The following is a 27,498-nucleotide window of genomic DNA, read 5'->3' as shown; positions in this document are numbered from 1 at the left end:
CAAGGATTCAAACCCCCGTCACCAGTTTCTTCTTTCAACCTTGTCCCTTTTATCCTTGTTTTATGGTCATATAAATTTGTTACCTTCTTTTAAAATAACTTTTTATTATTTCTATCTCAAGTGCAATGCATTTTGGGTATATTTCTGAAAAATTAGAAAATACAGATTTAAAGAAAAAAAGAAAATAAGAATTGCCCGTAATTTTTGCAAAAGGGATAACCACTACTAAAATTGTGATATATATCCATCCAGTCTCTCCTCTGTGCACATGTTTACTGCTTTCATTGTTGTTTTACAAAAACGGGAACGTGTTATCAACATGTTTATTTACCTGCTTTCCATGCTTAACAATGCTTTGTAGACATTTTCCATGTCATTCTAAATCATGTTTTCTTCTACAATACCATTTTGAGCATCGCATTTTATTCTGTTGTATGAATCCCTCATAACGTGTTTAGCCAACCTCCTATTACAGCTTAGATAGATTGTTAAAATATGTTCATTATTATAAACAATTCTGTGATGAAAATTTTTATGGAATCATCTTTGCATTCATCCTTATTTCAGGCACTATTTTTGCCTACCCCAAAGCCATTTCTTCTCCTAGTTTTTCCTCCTAAGGAAATTTCTATTTTTAGAAGTTAGAAAAGAGGTGTCCTTTGATCTAAACAACTTTCCTCAATCCCTGTTACAGAGTTGAATGAGGTCATGTGACTGAGTTCTAACCAATGTGATGCAAGTGAAAGTGATCTGTGCTATTTCCTAATCAGAGTTTGAAGGGCTTCTTCCATTCCCTCTGTTCTCATCCTCTAGAGAGGTACAACTGCAACTATGCCACGGCCTAGAGGGCGGCTGTATTAGTCAGGGTTCTCCAGAGAAACCGGACTAATAGGATACGTATATAGAAAGAGCTTTACTATAAGGAATTGGCTCACATGATCCTGGAGGCTGAAAATTCTGAGATCTGCAGATGGCAAGCTGGAGATCTGGAAGAGCCAATAGTCCAGTTCTAGTCCAAGTCCAAAGGCCTAAGAACCAGGAGAGCTAATGTGTATCTGAGTCCACATCTGAGTCCAAAGACAGGAGAAGGCTGATGCCCTGACTCAAAGACAGTAAGGCAGAAAGAGTTCTTTCTTACTCAGCCTTTTATTTCGTTCAGGCCTTCAATGGATTAGACGAGATCCAAATTCACTGGGGAGGACAAGCTGCTTTACTCAGCCTACTGATTCAAATATAATCTCATCCAGAACACCCTCACAGACACACCCAGAGATAATGTTTAACCAAATCTCTGGGCACCCCATGACCCAGTCCAGTCAACACATAAAATTAACTGTCAAAGTGGCAGAGAAGTGTGGGTCACTTGAAGAGGAGAAATGCTTGTGAGACAGGAAAATCTTCCTTGAACTCTTCCGTGGGTAAAAAATAGATTTCTATGATGTTGGAGCCATTATGCAAATATTTCCGCTGTGACATAAGAGGCATTGCTGAAAAACCACACATTCAGCATAATTATACATTCAAAATAATGCTTTTAGGAATATTAGGATTATAGTCAGACTACTAAAAATTTACACAACTTTTTAATGAGAGCACTAACAAAAACAGTAATTGGTACCTTGAGAGACAACTTGGACCGTCCAGGCAGGAAGCTCAGCATGGTTGGAAGTCTCTTCCAGGCTATTAAAATGCTATTAAAAATAATTGTGTGAAATTAGAGAGACAGAGAACAGATTAGCTATTGCTAGGGGTTAGAGATGGTGGCGGAAGAGGCTGGGCATGGCTGTGAAGGAGGAGCACAAGGGAGCCTTGTGGTGCTGAAACAGTTCTGTAGCTTAGATTTGGTACTAGTTATGCTGATCTTCACATGTGATCAATTTGCCTGGATCTATACATACACACACACACACACACAATGCAGGTAAAAATGGTCAAATCTGAAGAAGCTCTATGAATTATACCAATGACCAATGTCGGTTTCCTGGCTTTGATATCGTACTACAGTCATGCAAGATGTTCCCATCGGGGAGACTGGGTGCAGGGTGTGTGGAACCTCCCTGTACACTTTTTTTTTTGTGATATTTCTGACAAATCTGTAATTATCCCCAAATCAAAATTTTTTTAAAAATTGGGCAAAAATGCCGTCTGTGGTTGTAGAAGTAATACAGATGGAAAGGAAGCTCTGAGCTGGGTGGGCTGCATCTGGGCCACCAGAGGAGGAGACACAGGCTGCCCTGAGCAGGATGGGGAGGATACCTGTCTGGAAAGGGAGCCCAAGATATTGCATTTATTTTTATTTTCTTAACAAATATGTGAAAGAGTTCTTGCCTGTGTATCAGCCAAGCTGAGGGCTTTTTCTATTCTCGTCGAGGGTTATAATTCTACTGTCAGTGTTGAAGCTCTTCTTCTTTCAAAGCATGTTAATGTTTTGGATTTGGTTTGTTTTCTCTCTTTGTTCCAGATCTATCTAGTCATTTAGAAAGATATACTTGACTGCACGTGGGACATTCGCAAAATATAAGCCGTAAAATATTTAAGGGACAGGCAGCTTCAAATCCTATGAACAGGCCTGCCCTTCGTGGAGATGTCCAGGCATATATTTCTAGGAACAGGCTTCTGTAGATTGTTGATGTCCTAGTGTGTAAAGGAATGCACAAGACTCAATCAGAATATAGTTGGTGACTGTAAAAGCCCTCAACTCAGAGGTCTTAACCATCAGTGCATAGGAATCACTAGGGGCATTTGCTTAAAATGCTGGTACCTGATCTCCTATTCCCAGAGTTTCTGAGTCCTTTGGTTGATGGATAAGGTCCAGGGATAGGCAGTATAACAAGCACCCCAGACAGTGTAGCTGCTGCCTGTCTGAGGATCTCTCTTTGAAAAACACAGACTTACATCCTCAACAAGGAGGAGGCTGGCCCACTAGCTTTTAAGTATTTAGCCAAGTTCCTGCTGAAATAGTGCAATTTGGCTGAACAGCGAGCTGTGGAAGAGATGAGTAGAGGCAATGCTTCAAAGACATGCTGAGCAAACTGAAAGCAAGTTAAAGCACCGTGACATTGCTTCCAATAGCCCCAGATTGACAGCAGCTGACAGTTGTGCTGGTACCAGTGTCACCTCTGAATACAAAGAACATTGGATATTTTGACTTATTTCAGCAGGGATAAAATGTTAGGGAGGAAAATATTCCTCTAGCTAGTTTCCTCCTCTGAAGCGTCAGTGTAGAATAATAATGCCTTATATTCATGCATCAGCTTTCCAATCACCAACTTATTCGAAGCCATCACAAGAGAGATCTTTTAAATTATCTGCCCTTAGGCAAATGGTGCATTTCTTGAAATTCCTTGAATGTTGAAAAAAATGCACTTTTGAAAAACACATCCCAAGTTCTTTATAGCTTAGAAACATTTCCTTCTAGGGGTGTTAGGAGATGTCCAGTGGAAGGAAAAGTGACTACAACCAGAGGCAGAACACTGGTTAGCAGATGGTTAAAACATCAAGGAAAATTCCCTGCCCGTGGAACACTGTGTTGCATTTGAATTTATAAAAATTATGAGAGCTATTTTTGCCAAACACTGTCCCTAACATTTATTGAAGAACATCCTTCTCACACTCTTGGAGACTCTGAAATCTGTCTGATCCATTTTTAGACTTTAGGTTTGCGATATTATTGGCTTCTCAAGGACAAAGACTATAGTTTATTGGTTTTGTATACTCAGCATTTAGTACACTCATTATCCAATATATAAAAGATATCAAATAATGTTGAAAGAATGAAAGATCTCTTTTAGAATGCGCTAGCCGAGGAGAATTCAGAATGGAGCAGAAGGAGGGGAGGGGAAGGGTATCTCCTGGCCCCCTCCTTCCTTTTGCTTTGAAATTCATAGTACCTAACAATTTGTTCAGATCCAAAGAGTTAACCAGGCTAGAGGAGGTGGTGGTGGGACTTTGGTAAACCAGAGGGAGCAGTGGAGAGTAAGAACCAACAAGTACCCCCCCACAAGCAGGAGATCTTCAACACGTAAGAGTAAGTTCCAAGGCAGGCTGCCCAAATAGTAGTGTTTTAATCAATGAAGCAATGAGTGAATGAATCTCCACCTTTGCAGGTAAAGAAACAGGCTCAGAGAGGGAAAATTACTTGCCCCAAAGGCACAGTCAATCATTTGAAGATCGAACACTGCTCACACTGCCTCAGCCCCTCACTTCTGCTCTGAAGCAAGGATATGAGTTTGTTCTATAACAAAGGAACATAAATGATTTATTAATATTCAAGTGCCCATTTACCAGATCATCTGTATTTCCTGTAGAAGGCTTATTTCCTCAAACACCTGAGTCATAACTCCAAGGACATGCTGATTCTCTCAGAAATTACAGACTCAGCCTCCGCATTCACAATGGCAGCTTCACTTTCAAGGGCAAACCATCACTAACGTACTTTACCTCACAGTAAACAGCTTCTAGAGAATTTCCCCTGGAGAGATAATATGACCAGAGATAAAAACACTTGCCCAAAGACTGGGTCTCATTGACCGAATCAAGCCACTTACTTAGCTTCATGAACTTTTTCTTTTCCAGTTACACTGAAAAAGTATAACTAATGTAAAGGAGGAAAAAAAAATTACCTTTTCCCTCTGGCCTCTTAGGTTCAGGAGAAAATGTTTATTATTACTTACCTAACTGGATGCTTTCACAGAAAATAAGACCCAAAGACATGGATAGGCCTGAGAGCTTATATGTACCTTTTTAACAAAGAATGATAAATTGTGCAGACATGACAAGACAAATGAAAAAGGGGGTTGGGCTACGGATGGTAAATTGTGGAAAAGTGACTATAAAATATAAGGAGGAATATATACATAAATAACCCTTAAACAATTGGGAATTTTAAAACAAAACAAAATTAAACAACTTGGGTCAAAGAGAATTCAAAACTGAAAAACTGTGTGGAAATTAACAACAAGGAAAATATTTTATATCCAAGCTTATAGGCAGAGGTAGTGCAATACTCAAAAGGAAATGTGTAGACTTAAATGCCCTCATTATTTTAATAATCTGAAGACAAATGAAATATGTGGTCACTTTAAGAAACTAGAAAGAGAACAAAATAAAACAAAGCAGGAAAAGGTAATAAATAAAGACAAAAGCCAAAATTAATCAAAGGGAAAATAAAAGGCAATGGAAAGAAAGTATTCTAAACTTATTTTTGAAAAAACATTAAATATTAATGAATTAAATGGTTATTATCAGCAAATCCAATCCAATTGTATGTTGGAAGGATGGTTATACCACTTCATGTCAGTTTTATTTCAGCATTGCTAGAATGGTTCAACATTATGAAATAATGTATCAGGAAAATATGTTGCATCAAGATAAGGAAGAAAACTATAATTATATCAATAAATGCCAGCAGAACTGACCAGAGACACCAGACTGCATTCAACACTCCTCTGGTTTTAAAGGTTATCAGACCTAATTCTGTTCTACAAGGGAGGTCACAATTCTTCGAGTAATAATAAAAGCAGAATGCCCCTGACTACAAGCTCCCTTACTCTCCTTTTCCCACCAGAAATATTTCTTATAAAGCAATAGGTGCATATTTGTATTAACTAAAAAGCTGTCTCCTCTACTGCCTTCATCATAAATCATCTCAGGCATGCAGTGAAGGATCCCCCTGCAAATACAGATCGCCATGTGGGCCCTCTGACTTGTGCACAAGAGATTCTAGATAACTGTAAATGGGGAGGATGCCTGTCTCGGTAAATGACACCACCATTCATCCATGTGCTCGGGCCAAGAAACCAGTGAGCTGCCTTGATTCTCTGTCCACCCCTAGCCCCTCTTCTAATCCATCAGTGTCTCAGCTCAGGCTGCCATAACAATATACCACAGAGTGAGTGGCTTAAACACAATAATTTGTCACAATCAGGAAGCTGGAAATCCGAGATCAGGGTGCCTGCCAGGTTGGTTAGGGTGAGGCCCCTCTTCCTGGCTGGTGAGGAGGTTCTTCCTCTTCTTCTAGGGGTACCTATCCTACTATGGAGGCCCCACCCTCATGACCTCGTCTAATCCTAATTTCTTTCCAAAGGCCCCACCCCTAACACCATCACATTGTGAGTAGGGGTGGGGAGTTAGGGCCTCAACATATGAACTTGAGGGACATAAACATTCAGTCCATAACAGTCAGCAGGTCCTAAAGTTCCACCTTCAAAATACATCCCCAGATCCAGCCAGCGTCTCCCCACCCTCACACTGGTCCAAGTCGCCATCATCCCTCTCCTAGATTGTTGCAGTGCCTCTCCACTGGTCCCCTGCTTCCACTGCTTCCCCCACTGCAGCTAGAGTGATCTTTTTGAAACATAAATGAGATTCTGTTGCTTTCCTGCCTCAAACCCTTTAATGTTTCCCATTGTTTTCAGACACCTATCGGAGCCTCTGATCTCACCGCCTGCTGCTTGTCACCTTACTCACTCCCACTCTGCCATGCTGGCCTTCCTGCTGTTTCTCAAATACCCACCACTCATTCCTACCTCGGGCCTTTGCATTTTAGGTGACTCTGCTGGGGATGCTCTTCTCCCAAATCTTTGCGTTGCTGACTTCCTCAAGTCTTGCTTTATGTCACTGCCTCGGAAAGTCCTTCCCTGAATGGACCATCCTATGTCAGCCTCCCTTCCCCAAACTCTAGCCTTTCACCCTGCTTTATTTTTCTTCAAGTGCATATCTCTGTCTAACATATTAAATTGTTACTTGTTTTTGTCTGCCTCCCGCACTAAAAAGTTCTCTGGAAGGCAGACACTTTCCTTGTTCACTGTTCTGTTCTTAATGCCTAAAAGGTACTTGGCCCCTAATAGGTGCTCAGTAAATAACTGTTGGAGGAATACGTGGAAATTTCTCCATTGTCATCTCCATATATTGCCAATCCCTAAAGTTGAGGGTCTCCAATTTTGAGGTTTGAGTGGTATCATAGATTAGGTTCCCCGGGAAGCAGACTCTGAAATGGAGATTAGCTTACAGGTTGTTTATCAGCACCTGTGGGAGGAAGGGAAGAAAGCAGGATTGGGCAGTGGGAGAAGTCGAGGTGTGATGCAGTCTTAGCAGGAGCTTCAGCCAGCCTTACGAGGAGTTCTGAAGACAGACTGACCCTTTGAAACTGTCCCCCCAAAGAAGTCATGTCCATATACTAATCTCTGGAACCTGTGATGTGACCTTATTTGGAAACAGGATCTTTACTGGAGTAATTAAGTATTGCAAGGTGAGATCATTGTGGATTACCTGAGGAATTACCTAATACCAATGACAAGTGTCCTTAGAAGAGACAGAAGAGGAGAAGACACAGGGTGAAGAGGTGGCTATGTGCTGATGGAGGCAGAGATTGTAGTGATGCAGCCACATGCCAAGCAACGCCTGGAGCCACCAGAAGGTGGAAGAAGCAAGGAAGAATCCTCCACTAGAGGCTTCGGAAGAAGCACAGCTTGCCAACATATTGATTTTGGACTTCTGGCCTCCAGAACTGTGAGAGAATAAATTTTTGTTGTTTTAAGCCACCAAGTTAGTGGTGATTTGTTATCCCTAGGAAATAAATGCACAGTCCAAATAAGTAAAACCAAGTCAAAAGCAAGGCAGATTGTTTAATAAAATCATGATGTATCAAGCTCAACCACTTAGCCAAAATGTTCAGCCTCCTAAACTATAGATCTTCTATGCATATATCACTTTGAAAATGAATGTTCATGTCATTTGTGAGACAGAATTATTTGGAGACTTGTATTTTGATTTCCCCAAGGGTAACAAACCTTGTCTCTTTTTTAAGATCGTACCACTACTATGCATCATTCAGGAACAATGAGACATTTGATCGTCCATGACAACTTTTCCAAGTGCGATATTAGAAACAAAGCAGGGACCACCTAGAGATAAATGCACGTTACGGCATGTCTGTATAAGCCATTTTTGTCTTATTTATTATGACTTCGTGTAGGACTCATTCAAATACATTCAGCAAGCACTTACTGTGCACCCAGCAGACGCCAGCATCACTGCTGAGTGCTGAGCAGTCAGAGATGTGCTAGATAACAGTTCTTGTGGTTTAGTTGAGAAAATTAAAGTATACTGAGAGAGGCAAAGTCTCTTATGGTATGGTGCGTGTGACAAGTGAGAAAGCACAGTGGCAATGGGAGTGCAAATAGAGGCGCCTGTCACCCATGGAACCTGGGCTGAATCTTGAAAGCATGGTTGACTGGACTGGGGGTGGGACACACAGCATCAGGAAGCAGTGAGTGAGAGCATGGAGGTCTGGGAAACTGCCCGAGGGCCAGGATACCTGGATTAGAGAATTATATTTCAGAAAGGCTAAAGATGCAAATAGACTTGCCATGGTGAAGGGTCCTGATAAGGGGTTCAGATTTCATCTGTAAAAACATCAGAGTGCCATGAAAGGGTTTTACCCTCACCAGTTACTGAGTGATATGATCAGATTGCTTTTTGGAAACGTTCGTGTGCTGGTATATGGATGTTGGATGGGGCAGGAGTAGTCAAGGAAGCCAGGTTAAGAGGCTGTTGCAGCCATCCCTCCAGACTTCTTGAAAACCTGGCAGTAGCAATAGGGGTAAAGAGAAGGAAAGAGCCTGGAGAGGGTGTTAAGGGGCTAGTTCTTAGGACCAGATCTGGGGTTGGCGGGAGGCAGAAGTAGTTTTTGAAAATCACTGGAACTCCATTTTTTGAACTCCAGAAAGATTAAGTACTGCCTTTTTATTCATCTCTGTACCAGCCCAGCCACTTGTATGAAATAAGTCCTCAATTTCTTAGTAGTTGAATCAAATTTCCTAGGTTTCTATTAGGAACTGAAGTTCCAGGTACTTTCCACAGCGCTCTCGAAATACCCTTCACTTTCAAGTATATAAAGCTGTTATGAGAGAGAATTTACGGCTCTCAGAAGGGCCTCCTGTTTTTGTTCGTCTGCCCATTTAGCAGCTTCTCACTGAATTAATGGCCTGGTGCATGAATCATGGCAACTACCCGTGCAGAATTAAGTGCTAACAAGAGGTTTCAGGAGCGCAGTCTCTGGTGCTGCCTGGAGCCCCAGGCAAAGGTCGGTCATGGTTGAACCCTCCACCCCAACCCACCCCCGCCCCCAGGCCTCTCAACTGGCATTGCTAGCATACATATTGATACTCATTCTGTAGAAAGACCCGCAGTTCGGGTCTCTCTAGCTACAATCCCTAAAGAAATTCCTATAGCACTGCCAATGGAAGGAAGCCTTTTTAAATCACTTTATGACTGACTGAGCAAGCAAAGCACTGTGCTCCTGAAGCACTGGATACCACTGAATAGTAGACTGGCTTCCTGAAGGCAGAGTACTTCCAAAGTGCTTTGACATGTAGACTTTTACATCAAGAAGAGAAAAAACCAGAGAACATAAGACTATACAGGAACAGCATGGGTAGCAACAGCATGGAGTCATTCAAGAGGGAGAGGTGACTTGGGGCTGGATTGGACAGAGAAAGCCTTGAAGAGATGACTTGAGTTGGGTCTCTAAAGACAGTTAGGACTTAGCCAAAGTTCTGGAGGGAGGGCTATTGGCAGTCTGGGGCTGGATGATTCATTCATGGTATAACACTTAGCATCCCTGACTCCTGCCCACTAAGCATCAGGGATCCAAAATGCTCCCTGACACACACACATTTCCAGATACCCTCTGGAGGGCTGTACTTTCCAGGGCATGAACCACTGATGGACAGAAAAGGGACTGTGAGAGAGTGATTCAAATGGAGGAGACCAAGGTGGGGGAGAGGACACATGAGACATTCTCAGACCACTGGTAGAGCATTGTGATGGTGGTAGAGGATGCAAGGGAAAAACAACATTTAAAGCAAGCTAAAAATCAGGTTTGTTATTAAATGCTATTCATGACACATCTAAATGGCCCCCAAAGACCATGTTAAACACTAATGTCAGGTCTAATTAAGAAGTCAAAGGCATGTAGCAGATGGAATATGAGCTCTGACCTCAGACCTACTTTGAATCCCAGCCCCACCACTTACTAGCTACTTCCTGGGCAGGTTACTCAGGTTCCCTCAGCCTGCCTTATCAACTTCAAAATGAAGATCGTACTTCCTCAAAGAGCTGTTGGAATCTCTTCGTGTTGGAGGAGGCCATTGAGAGGACATGACTCCAGATGACCCTCAAGCTGGACCCAGGCAATCAGAGGCTTCTCACCCCCTGCCCCCTTGTTCTTGGAATGTGCATTCTGCCCACTGCCCTAGGAGCCACTTCAAGGACACATCCTTAGAAGGGCAATGTGTTACTGAGAATCTAGACAGTATATGTGACTGAACCCCATTAAGGCTTCTACACAAACTCTTAAGATTCTGGTGCATAAGTGGGGAAATCTACTTACATTGCAACCAACCAAGACAAATCTTGTACGTAAGGTCCCTTGCTTATTAAAACTGCCAGCTACCAATCTGCAGTGGTCTGTCTCTTTCTTTGGATCTCCATGTTCTCCATGTATAAGGACCAGTTTCGAATTTCACCAGGGAACTCCCAAGGTTGCCAACCAACACAGCAATCTGATATTAAAAATATTTGAGCCTTGACATAACTATTTTGTAAATGAATATATGTTCTACCAGTGTACCGAATTTTTTTTATAGGTCCTTTAAATTTTGGAGGTATGTTGCTTATAGTTAGTGGGAAATTTTTTCCTCCTTTTTGTTAATCAGGGTAATATTTACACTAACTTGAAGTGTCCAGTTTGGTGAATTTTTGTAATCTCGTACAATCATTTAGCACCACGATCAAGAAATAGAATAATTTTCTCACCCTAAAAAGTTTCCTCGTACCCATTTGTACTCAATCATCTCCTTTCACCCTGGCCCCAAGCAACCAGTGATCTGCTTTCCATCATTAGAGTTCTGCAAATTATAGAATTTCACATAAATGGACTCACAGAGTATGAGATGTTTGTATTTGACTTCTTTTGCTTAGCATAATATTTTTGAGATGTATCCGTATTGTTGTCTACATTCATATTTCCTTCTTTTTATTGCTGAGTAGTTGTCCATGTTACCCCACACTTTCTCCACTCAAAGGTGATGGATATTTGATTCGTTTCCAGTTTGGGGCTGTTATGAATAATGGTGCTAAAGCCATTCAGATACATGTTTTGCCTGGATACATATTTTCATTTCTCCCAGGTGAATACTAACAAGTAGAACTTCTGCTTATGTGGTATGGTTGTATAGTAACGAATATTTAACTTTTTAAGGGAATTCCCACCAGAAACGTATGAGAGCCCCAGTTGCATCACATCCTTGCCAACACTTGGTTGTGTCGATCTTTTTCACTTTCTCCATTCTAGTGTATAGTGGTATCTCATTGTGATTTTAACTGATATTTTTCTGATGACCAATAAAGTTGGACATCTTTTCATGTGCTTATGAAAATTTTTAATCAAAGTATTTATCAAATGAAGTGCCAAAATGCGGTTGCTGGAAGCAGGGTTAGCAAACAGGGAGACTTGAAATCTGTCCTTTCATAAGCACAAGATCTACTGAATAAATTAAATAATGAGCCCCCAAATGATATACAATATTAATATTGAAACTCTGTAATTGCAAGTGGTATCTCCACTTGCAGGATGAATCATTTGCGGATGCACCTATTTTTAATTGGATAAATTTATGCTCTGTACTGGAATGAAATGAAATTTAGGAGGCCTATAATTATGCAGAATCATAAGTAGAGACAACTTATTTGATGAGGGTTTTCTTATGAAATATTTGTTGAAGAAAGGTACTCTGAATGAAGGCAAAAAAAAAGTCAGCATCTGTGAAAATGTTTGGGCTGAAATATTTACACATTTCAATATGCAAAACTTAAAATTATAAATATCCTCATTTTAGTTTGCTGGGGCTGCCATAGCAAAATACCACAGGCCGGGTGGCTGAACAGAAATGTATTTTCGCTCTGTTCTGGAAGCTAGAAGTCTAAGATCAAGGTGTTGACAGGTTTATTTTCTTCTGAGGTTTCTCTCCTTGGCTTACAGATTGGCTTACTTCTGGCTGTGTCCTCGCATGGTCTTTTCTGTGTGCTTACACATCTCTGGTGTCTTTCTGTGTCTAATTTCCTTTTCTTATAAAGACGCCAATAAGAATGGATTAGGGCCCACTCTAATGATCTCATCTTATATTAAGCGCTCTTTAAAGACCCTGTGTCCAAATGCAGCCACATTTTTGACGTGCTAGGGGTTAGGGCTTCGACATAGGCGTTCTAGGGATATATAATTCAGCTCACAACACTCCTCTGTTTAGCGGACCAGTTCTGCATCCCTTTTCCTTCCACATAACACTGGAAGAAGCATGACCGCTGGCATCCAGAAACTAAATGCCCTCTGCCCTGCAATCTGCAGTCACCCTTGTGCTCTGTGTTTTCCATATGTCAGCATGGACCTGCCAGGCTCCATGGACCTCCCAGGCTCCAAAGTCCACCTGTTTAGACCAACAATATCTACCTGACCCTCTCACATTGGCATATTTTTAAGAAATAGATTTGTTTCTTCTGTTTATAAAAGTAATATATACTCATTGGGGAAAAAAAGATCAAACACTGGTGAAGTATATAGAAGAAAATCAGATCACCCCCCAAAATACACCAGCCAGTGACAGCCACTGTTACCACATTGGTGGCATCAAAACATCGAAGTGTATTGTCTATGCAAGTACGTGTGTGCTTTTCAATACAAAAAAATAGGAATCATGACATATATATTTTTTCAGCTTTATTTTTTCTACTTAATATATTATGGACATCTTTCCCTTTCAATAAATAGATATCTTAAGAACTACCAAAATTCAGGCTAGCCAACCATACTCCTACCCAGCGGTAAGTGTTACTTAGACTCACTGGAATAGAGTGGAAGTTTCAGGGATAAAAGACGTGAAGTGTTAAGCAGAGTGCGTGCTGTTCCAACCCACTGCCTGAAGCTGGGATACACAGATTACCAGGTAACGCTGGGCCCAAGTCAGCGAGGCTCAGGGAGTGACTTGGGAGCCAACAACAAGCAGCCTCGTGTCCTGCAGGCTTGAGGGGTACTGCCCTTACCTCTTGTACTGACCTTCCTCCAGGCTGAGATTGTGAACCTTGGTCAATCCCAACCACGCTTCTCTTCTCTCCCCCAGTTTCCAAATAGACACATAGAAAGCAACTCAGCATAACCTCCAACAAAGGGACTATCGCAAAGGAATTTGCAAGTATCACACATTCTCCTCCTTTGCTTAAAATACACAGTCCATCTTCTGGGAATTGGGCCCAGAGGTGCATAAGAAATACAGATGTTTGTCCTCATCTGTTCATTTTATCTCCACAAGAAAGAAAAAACTTACAGGGCAAGAGAGTCATTAGCCCAGCAACATAAAATCCTTTTAAACAAGTGCTAGGTATTCCACTGCCTAATAGACATTGTATCAGAACTTATTTCCTACTGATAGATATTTCAGGTTATTTCCAAATTTACTAAACAACACTTCAGTGAACATCTTAGATAGATATATTTTGCACTCTTGCCTTGAAATATGTCCTAAGGATATATTCTCGAAGGTAGAATCTGTGGGTTGAAGGGTATATATTTTTCAAGTTGTGATAGCTATTTCCAATCTGCTCTCTAGAAATGTTTTAGTGGTTTATGTCATTTCAGTTATCTTGGGCATATACCTAGGAGTGAAAGTGGGTCTCATGTGGTAAACCTACGTTTAACTTTTAGAGCAACTGTCAGGTGGTATTTCAGAGCAGCTGATCCATTTTATATCCCATCAGCAACGTATGAGGGTTCCAGTTCCTCCATACCCTCCTCAACCCTTGTTAGAATCTTTTACTTCAGCTCCCCCACTAGATGTGATGTGGTATCTCATTGTGGTTATGATTAGCATTTCTTTGGTGACTAATGCTGTGAATATCTTCTCACGTGTTTATTGGCCATTTGTATATCTTCTTTTAAAAAAGATTTATTCAAATCCTGTGCCCATTTTTAAATGTGTAATTTTTCTTTTTAATGTTGAGTTATAAAGAGTTTCTTATATATTCTGAATAGTACTAATTCCTTATCAGATATATGACTTGAAATAATTTTCTCCCATTCTATGGATTGTCTTTTCACTTTCTTAATAGTGTCCTTTGAAGCCCCAAAGTTGTAAATTTTGATGAAATCCAATTAATCTATTTTTTCATTGGTTGTTATGCTTTAGGTTTCATGTCTAAGAAACCATTGCTTCATCCAAGGTCAAGGACATTCACCCCTATTGGTCTTATAGTTGAAACTCTTACATTTAGGTCTTTGCTCCATTTTGAGTTATTTTTTTGTATATGATATAGTATGAGGCAGGGGTCCAACTTCATTCCTTTGCATATGGATATCCAGTTGTCCCAGCACTATTAGAAAAGACTAATCTTTTCCCCACTGAATTGTTCTTGGAACTCTTGTCAAAAATTAATTGACCATAAATTGGCTTATTCTCAGTTCTGTTCTATTCATCTATATCCTGTCCTCATACCAGTACCACATGGTTTTGATTTAAATAGTTTGTAATAATTTTTGAAATCAAAAAGGATAAGTCCTCTAAGTTAGAGTTTTTTAGGGGGAGAATGTTTTGGATATTCTGAGTCCCTTACATTTCCAAATGTGTTTGTCTACTATTAATTTAAAAAGTACTTTCTATATTAAGAATAGTAATCCTTTATCTATTAAACATCTTACTATTTTCCCTTGTATATTGTTTATTTTTTCTATTCAGTAGTTTTGATGTTTAATTAATTTAATCCATTAACCTTTCATTCACAGCTTAGGGATTTGGCTATGGCTTTTTGGAATCTTAATCTTTGTTCTGCCTCAGCCTACAATAGTTATTTAATCCTCCCACCCCGGATCACTATGAAACTCAGACTCCACTGTACCTGTGTCATAGCATTTGTTAGTCTCTTCTTAAGTAAATAGTGTGAAAGACTGAAAATGCCCCAAAATTTTTGGACACTCCTCCCATCAAGAGATGGGGTCTAAGTCCCCTCCTCTTCAATTCAGGTGGGTTCTGTAACTGTTTTCATCAGTAGAATATGGCAGAAGCTCACTCTTGCCTGGCCTTAGGCATTAAGAGACTGGAAGCATTCACTTCCTGATCCTTGGAACATTCTCTGGGAGCCCTAAGGTGCCGTGTAAGTCTGACTGCCCTTAGACCGCCATGCTGGAGAGGCTCTGTGTGCGAGCCTCCCACAGCTGAGAGTCCCAGCCAAGCCAGTCTTCTAGCCATCCCTTCCAAGAAACCAGACACGCTAGTAAAGACTTTCAGAGCAGTCATCCACAAGCTTAACACCATCAGATGACCCCAGTTCACACTCATGATGTAGAATTATCACCCAACTAAGCCATCCTGAATTCATGACCCACAAAATCATGAGATATAATTAAATGGTTGTTGTTTTCATTGTGGCAGTAATGTATTACAAAGAAATAGATAAGCAGAAATTAGCCTGAGCTAATAGCCACCCATGTACTGGTAACACAGATGGAGAAAAAAGGAGCATATAATCCTTAAGAAAAAAAGTTTTCCTTTTTGAAAAGAAGATAAAAAGCAATGGTTGAAAGTCAAATGTGGAAGCTTTTCAAGTTCTGTCCTCTTTGTAGAGTCTGGATGAGAGAGTAAGACTATAATAAGAGGTGGAGTGGTATAAAAAGGTGAGGCTTTGAGGAAGTCAAATAAGGGTAGTGGCTTATTCCCTTACTTTGGTTAATCTCCCTGGACACTCCTCCCCCTCCTTAATCGAGGAAGAAGATTCTTCTTAGTCCCCACATTTCTAGTGTGGAAGAGATACCAGGAAAAATAGATGAGGGCTAAATTCTAAAGTGCCCCTTGTTTGCTTTCAATGCAGAATCTATTTTAAGGCTATTCCAACTGTTGGTGAAAATGTAAAATGATGCAGCTGCTATGGAAAACAGTATGGTGTGGTGGTCGTTTGTTAGAAAATTAAACATGGAATTACTGTATGATCCAGCAATTCCACTCCTGGGTATATATCCAAAGGACTGAAAGCAGGGTCTCAAGAGGGTGTTTGTATACCCGTGTTCATAGCAGCATTGTGCAAAATAGTCAAAAGGTGGAAGCAATCCAGGGGTCCACTGATGGCTGAATGGGTAAACAACATGTTATGGACATATGATGCAAAATCATTCATCCTTAAAAAGGAAGGAAATTCTGACACATATTACAACATGGATGAGCCTTAGGACATTTTGCTAAATGAAGTAAGCCAGTCACAAAAAGACAAATACTGTTTGATTCCATTTATGTGAGGTACCTAGAGTAGTCAAATTCATAGAAACAGAAAGTGGAATTGTGATTTCCAGGGGCTTGGGTGAGGAGGGACATGGGGAATTGTTTAATGGGTAGAAAATTTTGGTTTTGCATAATGAAAAAATCCTGGAGATTGGTTGCAAAACAGTGTGAATATGCTTAACTCTACTGAACTGAACACTTACAAGTGGCTAAGATAGCAAAGTTTATGTTATGTGTATTTTACCACAATTAAAACAAAACTGCTCTAGATTTATTTTTTTTTAGTGGAGGCTAGAGGGGGTCTAGATTTTAGGAAAATGACAGGTCTGCTCGAAAGGTTATATCCTCAGCGGTTCCAAAGATCAATTGCCTTCATCGTGGGAAGAACTTAAGGGGAATTTGTTTTTTATGGAACATTGTTTGGAAATTACATTTTTTTGGCTCCCAAATTTAACAAATGGACACTATGGGTAAGTCTTGTAATTTACAGATGTATATGCTTGTATTATCCAACAAAGTGTATGTATAATGTTATAGTACTAATTTGTGATAGCGAGTCTTTACCTAATGTTTCCTATGTGCCAGGCCCTGTGCCTGTTACATCAGTTAGGATAGGTTAGGTTACCCTGTGGCTAGAAACGATCCCCAAATCAGTGGGAACTTATTTTAATTAAATTAAAGTTTATTTCTCACTCATAATACACAGCTTGGCTGGGGCTTCTCAGCATATCATCATCTTCATCCTAAGACCCAGGCTGACAGAGCTGCCAATATCTGGAACATTACCAGTGCCCTGTCAGAAGGAAAAACAAAAGCACATACCCAGAGTTAAGCCTGAAAATTCTGAGGTCACAGCCCGCAGGACTGTCCCCACTTCTAATATTAACTGCAAGTTCAAGGGTTCCCCAAACTACCCTCAGGTTTGTAATTCACTGAAGGACTGAGAACTCACTGAGAGCTATTATGTTCAGAGTTACGGTTTATTACAGGGAAAAGATACAGATCAAAATCAGCTAGAGGAAGAGACACATAGAGCAGAATCTGGGAAGTTTCCAAACACAAAGCTATGCTGCCCTCAGGATGCATAACTCTCCCGGCATCGGTGTGTAACAATACACACAGAACAGTGCAGACCAAGACAGCTCACCTGTGCTTCTGTGTCCAGGCTTTTTACTGGGGTTACAGGACAGATCGAGTGATTGTCCACATGGTTGAACTCAATCTCCAGGTTGAGATAACACATGACCCAAAGCTTCTACCCTGAATCCCATGGGTGGTCTTTCTGGTGTGGCTTGCCCCGACACTAAAACTGTTGGATATGGCCAGCCCCACTCTAAGATCCAGTGTGGCCAGTCCCTACCCTAACCAAAGACACTTTTATCAGGCATGGCACCGATTACCTTCTAGAAACTGAGGGCAAAGCCAGTCCTTTCTTTGGGCAAGGCCAAGTTCTTTACTACGTAGCTTAAGTCAAAACACACACGTTCACTCAGAAGTAACACCTGGCACTTGCTTTCACATCTTTGGCTAAATCAAATCACAAGGCCAACCTTAACTTCAAAGAGGGTGGTGACGTATATCCTTCCCAGAACTGATTAGATATAGGTGATTAGAAATCCAGCCTATCATTAAAGTATTTTATGTGTATTAATTCATTTAATTTTCTCAACAATCCTCTATTATTATCTTCATTTTTCAGATAAAGAAACAGAGCCACAGAGCAGTTAAGCGACACACGCAAAGTTGTACGGATGAGGGCAGAGCTGGGATACCCAGTTTGAAGCCCAGGAACTCCATCTCCATAGCTCATGCTCTTGAAGACAACTAAAGCGGAAAAAAATCCCATAGCATCTTTATGTTTTTTCTTTTCTCCACTCAAGTAATACTTAACGAGTACTTCTGAAGTACCCAGCTGCTGGACTACAATGTGCTGAAAATATAATGGCCTAGTGAAGCTGAAGTCTTTCCTGCTTTCTTCTTGGACAAAGGAATTTGTGGTGGAAAACAGGAGCTGGAATAAGCAGGCCCCAGTCCTCGAACACAGTCAGCACTACCACAGCTACATCAGACCCATTCTCCCAAACTAAGATCAGATCTCACCCACCATGGGAGACCATTCATTCTCTTTTTATGGCAGAGAAGTTAAGTTGAATTTCTGCTACTGAAATCAAAGAATCTTAATGCACATATATGCTTCCTCTTTTTAAAGTTCTAATGCCAAAGAAGCCATCATGTTCCCTACATGGGAAGGGGAAAAGGTTTGTATATAAGAAATGAGAATAAACCTGAGGAAGGCAAATGAAGCTCTTAGGGGATGATACCAATTTCCTAGGCACCAACTGCTGAAATTATCTCCCCTTCTACCCATACCCAACAGCCAGAAATTTTTAGAGAAATACGAACAGCAGCAAAAGGAGGAATCAGCCACCAGGATGCATGGAGAGACACCAGCAAACCAAGTATCTTATCTCAACTAAAAAGATTTAGTACTAGAAAGCTGCAGTGAAGTCTCATATCTCGAAAATTCATTACAGCCATAAAAAGCACCACCATATTTTCATGAGCTATTAAAACAAACAGTTAAAAATAAAGCCCATTTGGTATCCAATATCCTTCACATGATCATATTTTTTCATGTATTTGTGAAGCAACAAAATTTGGTTAACTGCAATACATCTCCTTGTAACTCGTTCAGATTTCCCCATTCTCTTTTGCATCCTAAAATAATAAGCTACAAGTTCTCTAGCCATATAAATTACAGAGACATATCACAACAGGAAATACATGCTCTTTGTTTCTCCTCTTCACCTTTCTCAACTTATCTTTTATTTTAACAATTCTTTTTTTTTTTTTGGAAGGGGGAGGTAGATAATTAGGTTGGTTTATTTATTCATTTATTTATTTAATGGAGGTACTGGGGATTGAACCCAGGACCTCATGCATGCTAAGTATGCACTCTACCACTGAGCTATACCTCCCCCAGTAATTTAACAATTCTTAATTGAAATCTCCACAAATGTTGAGTGGCATGGGCATAGAATAGTATAAAGGGAGGGCAATAACATTTACTTGGAATCTGTTATGTGCCCATCTCTTTGTTTGTTATTTTATTTCATTTAATACTAGCTCTAATTTTTAAAGCAAGTATTGTTACCCCTCATTTTTCTGATGGGGAAGCCTCAAAGAGGGGAAGTCATTTATCCAAGTTTAAATAGCTATAAAATAGCTGTGGTAGACACCGTTGACTGCTCGTGCATGACTATTTCCTTCTTTGCGGGTGGAACATACTTCTTCTTGAAGAAGCTGAAAATGCTGAGTACACTTTATCTCATGCCTCTTTGCTGCTAGGACATGAGCTTTCATGCAACCTAGTCAATGGGGCCCAAGGGAAAGTCTGCTGGGGACTTTAGGGAAAGTTTTCTCCCTGGTTAAAAAATAAAATACACATATACAAGAAGGATCCTCTTTCCTCCCACTTTTGGTTTTGGATAAGATCTCATGATGTGGTACCTGGAGCTGTCACAGCCTTCTTGAGACTATGAGCACACAAACCTGAAGATGAAGTTGAATCCTCTAGAACACTTCAAAAATGGCGAAAAGGAAAAGTGGTCCTTAATGAAATTTTTGAATTCCTCATTTAACTTACCCTGGAACCCCTATACCTCAGGACTTAGAACAGTGCTTGGTGGATATTAGGCACTTAACAAACATCTTTTGAATGAATAAACAAATGATTTTAACTTTTCAAAACTTGTCTTCATAAAAAAGAAATATCTAGCAAAGCTAAATCTTCATCTACCTTCTGACCCAGCAATTCCACCCCTAGGTATATGTAGAAAAATGTTATGTGTCCACAATAACTATGTGAAAAAGCATTCATAATAGCTCCAAACTGGAAACACCTGAAATGTCCATCAACAGGAGAATGGACAAATAAATGCTGGAATATTCTTGCTTTGGAACACTATACAGCAACATAAAAGAACAGACTATTAATGCTCACAATAGCATGGATGAATCTCAGGGATGTAATATGGAGCAAAACATAACATACACGTGAGTACATATTATTTGATTCTATTAAATAAAGTTCAAAAACAGGAAAAACTAATCCACAGTGACAGAAATCAGTGGTTACCTCTGGGAAGGGGGAATAATTATCAAAGGTTAGGGGCAGGAGAGACTCTCTTGAGGTGACTTGAAATGTTCTACATCTTGATCTGAATTGTGGTTAGATGGGTTTAGACATGTAAAAATTAAGCTGTACACTTAAAATGTATGCACCTTACTGTATAGGTTATATCTTGATTTTTTTAAAGGGCAAAAAATTTTTGGTTTTTCTTTTAAAAGAGATACAAGAAACATTTTTTACTCAGTCTTTATTTAGGAAAGGTTTTACCTTAAGTGCCTTACAAAATAACCTTCATAATCACACTATCAAGTACACATTGCTCTCTGGCAGATATGAGACTCAGAGAGATTAAGTTACTTTCCAAGGTCACACAGCTAATCAATGTCAAAGCTGGGATTTGAATACAAATTTATCTGACTCCAAAGCTCATGATTCTTTCTCTGTGTTATAAACAGGCAGGCAACTGCACAGCCAACTTACCAAGGTCATGAAAAGAATTATCACTGTGACCCAGGAATACTCTTCCGGAGTGTGCATTTTTCTATAGAAATTGCCTAAATAGAACAGAAAAGGCTTTATGTACAAAGATAGTCATTGCAGAATTTATAATAGTAAAAAACTGGAAACAACCTAATTATTCAACAGCATATAATTAAGCAAATTATAATGCATATATTCAATAAAATATTATGCAGCCATTAAAAATTATGCTCAAGAAAGCTTATGATATAATATTCAATGGGGTAAAACGGAATAGAAATTGCATTTACTTTAAGAACACAACCATGAAAAACCAGAAAAAATTAAACTTATGCCTATAGAGGGAAAAGCCTGAGGTTGTTTGCATATAAAGAACATTAAAAATGTCTGCCTCTGAAGAATGTGATTTGGCAAGGTGGTTGGAGGAGTTGGGGTGCGTGGAGGGTTAGAGAGAGGACAGGAACTTTCATTTTTTGCTTTAGAAATTCTGTATATGATTTTTATAATGAATATGCATTTTACAACAAAATTTTAATTCATTAGAACAACCGGAAGGAAATTTGTACAATATTAACAATGGCTGTCTTTGAATAATGGGGATTTGGGAGATTTTTTTTAATGTCTTCTTTCACCTTTCTATACTTTTTTAAGATTCCTATGATGAGCATACATTTCTTTATATCTGAAGAAAAACCCAAAATTTATTTCAATGAGATGATGCTTTTGAAAGTACTCTGTAATCTGTGAAGCAATTCAATTATAAAAGTGATTTCATTACTACTGTAAATACTATGCTGGCAATGCCATTTATAAAGTCAGAGGGCAGATCCTTTAACCAAATGCCCAAGCATTCAAGTTTTGTGTAGCTGCCACCTTCCGGAAGGTGGGAGAGAGGCTCGGCAAACTACCCCCACCCACCTAGAACAATTATAATGCCTAAGAGTTTTTCTGGCAAAACCGCAGGTGTTAGATTAAAAAAACATTTCTTGGGGCTGAACTTCTCAGCCCAGGCATGTTAGTATCGCCTGAGGGAATTTTTTGATGCCTACTGCAAAGATTAGAAATCTTTGTTTAGGGTGAGGCCCAGGCATGGGTATTTTTAAGACTTTTCCCAGTTAATGCTAATAAGCAGAGTGGAGAAAGATGCCTTCACGAGCTGCTGTAGACATTCTCCCTGTGAAGTGCTAGGAGGAGTTCTGAAACTCCTCTGGGAACATTTACCTATCTAGCCAATAAACTGGAAAAATACTGCTTTCTTCAAGCCAACCTGAGGTTTTTTTGGTTTTTGTTTTTTTAAGAATTTTAATTGCCATGTTTAATTTACAGTTTATAAAGGTCATCAGGGAGCTAAGACAATCTTATTTGATAATCTCATTGAATTCTGATAATGTATGTAAAGTGCTAACAGGTTTAACTGTCTAGACAATTCTGGGAGGAAAGTAAGGCAAAAACCATTATTTACATTTTGCCCAGGAGAGAATTGAGAGGAAAGAGTTCAGAAATTTCCTAAGATCAATTAACAGTAGACTTGAACCCAAGTACCTTCCCCAACTACAACATGCTAGTTTTAAGAATTGGCTTATACTTTTGAGTTGCCAATAATATTACACTAGGACAGATGATTCAGAAAAAGCCTTGTCTTCATCCTTTCCCACTGCATCCCCAGGACCTGGAAAGCAAAGTAAACATACAGTCGTCCTTTGGTATCCATGGGAGATTGATGCCAGGACTCACACAGATAGCAAAATCCAAGGATGCTCAAGTCTTTTATATAAAATGGTGCAGTATTTGCATTTAACCTAAGCACATCCTCCCGTATACTTTATTTTTTTTAATTGAAGTATAGTCGATTTACAATGTTATGTTAATTTCTGGTGTACAGCATAGTGATTCATTGATACACATATATATATATTCCTTTTTATATTCTTTTTCATTGTAGGCATTACAAAGTATCGAATATAGTTCCCTGTGCTATACAGTAGGACCTTGTTGTTTCTCCCGTATACTTTAAATCATCTCTAGATTACTTATAATATCTAATGCAACGTAAGTGCTATGTAAATAGCTGTAATACAATGTAAATATTATGTAAACAGTTGCCAGTGTGCAGCAAATTCAAGTGCTTTGGGGAACTTTCTGGATTTTTTTCTCCAAAATATTTTTGGTCCACGGTTGGTTGAATCCAAGGATTCGGAGCCCTGAGATTTGAAGGGGCCGCCTGTATTGTGTGAACGTATTTTACATGGAATTGTGCCACTCAGTAGCACTGCTGAGAGCAGGGCCTGGACGTGAATAAGTTGTATTGAATGAAAGAGTGAATGTCTATATCCTTCCAGATTGCATTACCGCCATTTGTCTTCGTCCTTTCAGGCTGCTATAACAAAATGCCACAGACTCGGTGGCTTATAAACAGCAGGCATTTATTTCTCATGGTTCTGGAGGCTGGGAAGTCTGAGGTCAAGGTGCTGGTGCATCAGTGTCCGCTGAAGGCTCAATTCCTGGCTCGTAGATGTAGCCTCACATGGCAGACGAGGTGAGGGGGTCTCAGGGTATCACTTAGCAGGGCGCTATTCCCATTTGTGAGGGCTCTACCCTCGTGATCTGATCACCTCCCAAAGGCCCCACCTCCTAGTACATTTCTATTGATAGTTAAGATTTTAATATATGTATTTGCGAAGGGGACACAAACATTCAGTCTATAGCTCCATTTTACAGAGGAGGTAACTGAGACTCCAAAAGGGAAGGTAACATGCCTGAGGCAACGGAATTTATAAGAAAGAGAACTAGAAGGAAGGAGAACTCAGGACAGCCAACCTTGCATTTTTACCCACCATACTAAACTACCAACTTTTGTAGTATTTAGAGACCAAGCCCTAAGGACAAACCTTTAGAGATAATTTACGTGGCAACTCTTCTCTAGATATTATACAAAGACATTATAATAGGAGGAATATTGAATAGGAATTGGCAGCAGTGATTTGCTATTAGTGTTTAATTGAAAACAATTCATTTTACTTAAGTCTTACTTCCAAAATCCTTAGTCTGATTAATGACAACCTTCTGAAATGATTTTTTAAAAAAATAAAAAAGATTTTGTTCCTGAAAAATTCACATAATATAGTATGTGACAGATCACTGGAGTCATATATTTAGATCCACAATTACTAGATACAAATAAAAGAGAGCTGGAGAGAAGATATCATACATGCTTTTAATCAGGAAAGAAAAAGACCTCTCTAATCAATGTCTTGCAAAATCATTAACCAAAGTCCTAAACTGAAGCTCAAATAATTGAAAAATGAAAATGATCCATCTACTCATGACAGGGAGATTGCAGTCTTATAAAAAAGTTGAATGCATATATGGATGAAAAGGATTGACACTGCCATTTAGTAATTGGCTAAATAATAGTCATAAACAAATGGAAGAAATAACCTAGTTGAGAGCAGAAGTCAGAATTTTCTCCATCATCTTTAAGAGGTCACAGAATTCCGATGCTTAAATCATTAGTTATATGGAATAGAACTGATAGTTGTAAAAGGCATTACAATTCATCCATCCATCGTCTATCTGTCCATTCATTCATCCAGTCATCCGTCCATTCATCTATCCACCCACTAAGTTTAACAACATGAAATTGCCATTATTTGAGCATTTTTGACTTATGAGAAAGGCAACTTTATGTGGTTCAATATAAAACATTCAGTTAATACTTAATTGAACATGCTACCATGTTCAATGCACTATGCAAGATTTGGGGAGTAAGGGTTGAATAAGAAATACTCCCCATTTCTGCAAATCTCCACTGGGAGAAACACAAACCAACTACTATTTACAAGAAAGTTACGATTGTACAAAGTGCTGTGGGATTTTATTGATATACTGTATATGCAGAGAAAGAACATACAGCAAATTGTCGGTAGGAACATGGCTGGTGAGAGTTTATAAAATTATTTTTCCTTTTGTTTATTTCTACTCTAACATTTTTTATTCAATGAACATATGTTACTTTTGTAATTAAACGTTTTTTGAAAATGTTCCATGAAGTTTGCAGAATTGATGGATATTAAAAGATATGTATAAGATAAAGGATTTAAAGCTAAAAACAGATGAAGCAACCTAGGTAAAATAGTAAGTGGGACACTGGATGTACAAACAGATAATGGCCAGATTATATATAAAAACCAAACTCTGACCCACAACCTGCAACACCTAACCTGGGAAACCAATCTATTATTTATAGTAACCAGCCTGGGAAGCCAGTCTTCCATCTGTAAGTCAGATTTATATCTATCAACCGGCCCAGGAAGCCAAGCAATAATCTCTGTAGCAATTGGCCCCAAACAACGAGGACTTTGCTAGTAACTGAGCTTCTCTAATTTCTGTCCTCACTTTGAACATAGGACCAACCAGAGACAGCGCAATATGTGCCCCTAACCAATTACATAGGATGCCCCACTTCTACTCAGCCCACCTCCAGCTTCTCCAAGCCAACAGCCTCCACTGGGGGCACACCTGAAGCCTTCCCTTTGTTTTACTGTAAAACATCCCCACTCCTCTGACTGCCCTTCAGTCTCTGCAAGTAATGATGGCTGACTCCCTTGCTTGCTATAGCAAACTCTACATAAAGACACCTTGCCTGTTTTCATTTGGTTGGTCTTCGTTTATTTCCACAGAAGAGAAAGAGAAATGAACTTGGGAATGAGCTTAGCACACAGACTGCAAATGACAGGCAAATACATTTACAAGGAATGAGCAACTCTCCGTATCCCACTGATCACAAGGACTAGTGGGTTCTGATTAAGCCCTAGGAAGATGAAGTTGTTTTGCCTCTTTGTATTTCCTTTTTCATACCCGCCTTCAGCACGCTTTAACCCCAGCTCCGTAACCTAAGAGGGAAAAATCTAGATCCACCATGTGCCTCTGCTTGTTTGAACTTTGAAAGCTGAGTCCGAATCAAGAGACCTTAGGAACCAGATTTAATCACTAGAATATCAACTCCGTGAGGGAAGGGAGCATGTCTGTTCAGCCCCTCTCCATGTGCCCAGTTGAATGACTGAAATAAACACATGGCTGCACTCAGAAAACACCTGTGGTCCAACACACCAAATGTGATCCAAATAGATTAGCCACACAGGAGCCGAAGACTGGGGTCATCCCTCCACAGTGATTTGTCCTATGATGCTCAGCGCTTAGTTGGATCCAGCAGCATTTCTAACTCCGTCTTTCTTTTGTGCTCACTGGATAGTAAACATGAATTGCTATTAATAATAATTTTCCACTGCACGTCCGGAACAATCCATCCAGAGAAAATTGGAACTTCTTCTTTGCTGAGGTCCAGTCCCATCAATTTGATGCTCATTTTATAGAAAGGCCATTGAGCAAAATTAATGTACCCAAACAAATAGAGTTTGTCCTTGTAACTGATTCCGAGTATGACAGGAAACAAAAGGGCTGCCTTAATGGTCTCCTCTGGGAAATTTATTTTCAGAACATTGAGTTATTTCCTTCTACTTGACCAGATTAGATTAAAATCTTTGATATAAAAAAAAGGAAAAGAAAGGAAGAAGAATAAAACTCAGTTGTCTGTTTTCATAGAAATCACTTTGAGATCTAGCTCGTTTAAATTCACTTTTTATTGTCCAAGTCAAATAATGTTATAATCTTAGGGTTATTTTACTTTTTTCCATTTGACACTCTTTCCCCCCCATTTTCTTGACACCATTCCCAGCATGTTTTACCCCCGGTCTCCTGACCTGAAAAGGTAAAGTGAGAGCCACTGTACACCAGAAATGAGGAAGCCGGAGCCGCTTTAAAATACTACTATACCTTGCCACGAAATAACACTTTGGACTATTATCCAGAAACTCTGGTCATCCTTTTTCTGCTGTATTGGACAGGTCGGTGAGGGCACCTGTCTCACTCCCAAGTCGCTGGTGGCGGCTGGGAGGAGGCCTCTCCCACAGCCTCTGGAATGTTCTATTCCATGTGCTCTGCCTGCCTTCTAACCAACTCTGTCACAGTCAGTTGGACCTAAAAGCAGCCAGTTTATGGGCTAACTTGTGAAGTGGCCAGGCATGACGAGCTCTGTTCAGACAGGAGAGATAGTAAGAAAAGGAGCCAACCAGGGTCCCTCAGTCAGAAATTAGATTTAGAAAATATGGAGAGAATCCACTGGGTTCAAGAAGTGACTCTGAAAAGTTGCAAAGAGAAGGCAGGAGGGAGCCTGTGTTACCCATAAACAGCTACCACAAGGCAGGAAGGCGTGCCGGGACAGGATGCTGCTGGTGGGTTAGTAGTAGGAGAGAAGCAGAAGAGATGGGGCGGAGCTGCATCAGCACGATGGCCAGGAACGGGTGATGCTTTGTGCTGCGAGGCAAGGAGGGAAGCCACTTCCTGATCAAGTTTCCCTCAAGTTCAGCTGGATGGCACATGAACTTCCTATCATCGTGTATGTACTTAAAAAGACACACAAAACACAATTGCAGGAACCTGAGCGTGCTTCTTTTCTTAATACAAAATAGCTGAACACACACACCCCTCTAAAAACCTTGCCACATCTGTTGG

The 27,498-nt window shown here is 39.9% G+C and overlaps 1 long non-coding RNA gene across 1 annotated transcript in view; it reads left to right on the top strand.

Annotated features, from left to right (window-relative positions):
* Window positions 1–18,924, top strand: part of LOC107033785 (uncharacterized) — a 35,168-nt gene extending 16,244 nt beyond the window's left edge. Inside the window, exon 4 of the long non-coding RNA XR_004193761.2 lies at window positions 18,016–18,924. This is a non-coding gene — a long non-coding RNA (uncharacterized lncRNA). The remainder of the gene's footprint in view (window positions 1–18,015) is intronic.
* Window positions 18,925–27,498: the final 8,574 nt, after the last annotated feature.

This window comes from Vicugna pacos, chromosome 2, assembly GCF_048564905.1.
Source record: "Vicugna pacos chromosome 2, VicPac4, whole genome shotgun sequence".
NCBI lineage: Eukaryota > Metazoa > Chordata > Mammalia > Artiodactyla > Camelidae > Vicugna > Vicugna pacos.
The sequence above is the reverse complement of the archived record's forward strand: the minus strand, read 5'-3'. Positions and strand labels throughout refer to the sequence as shown.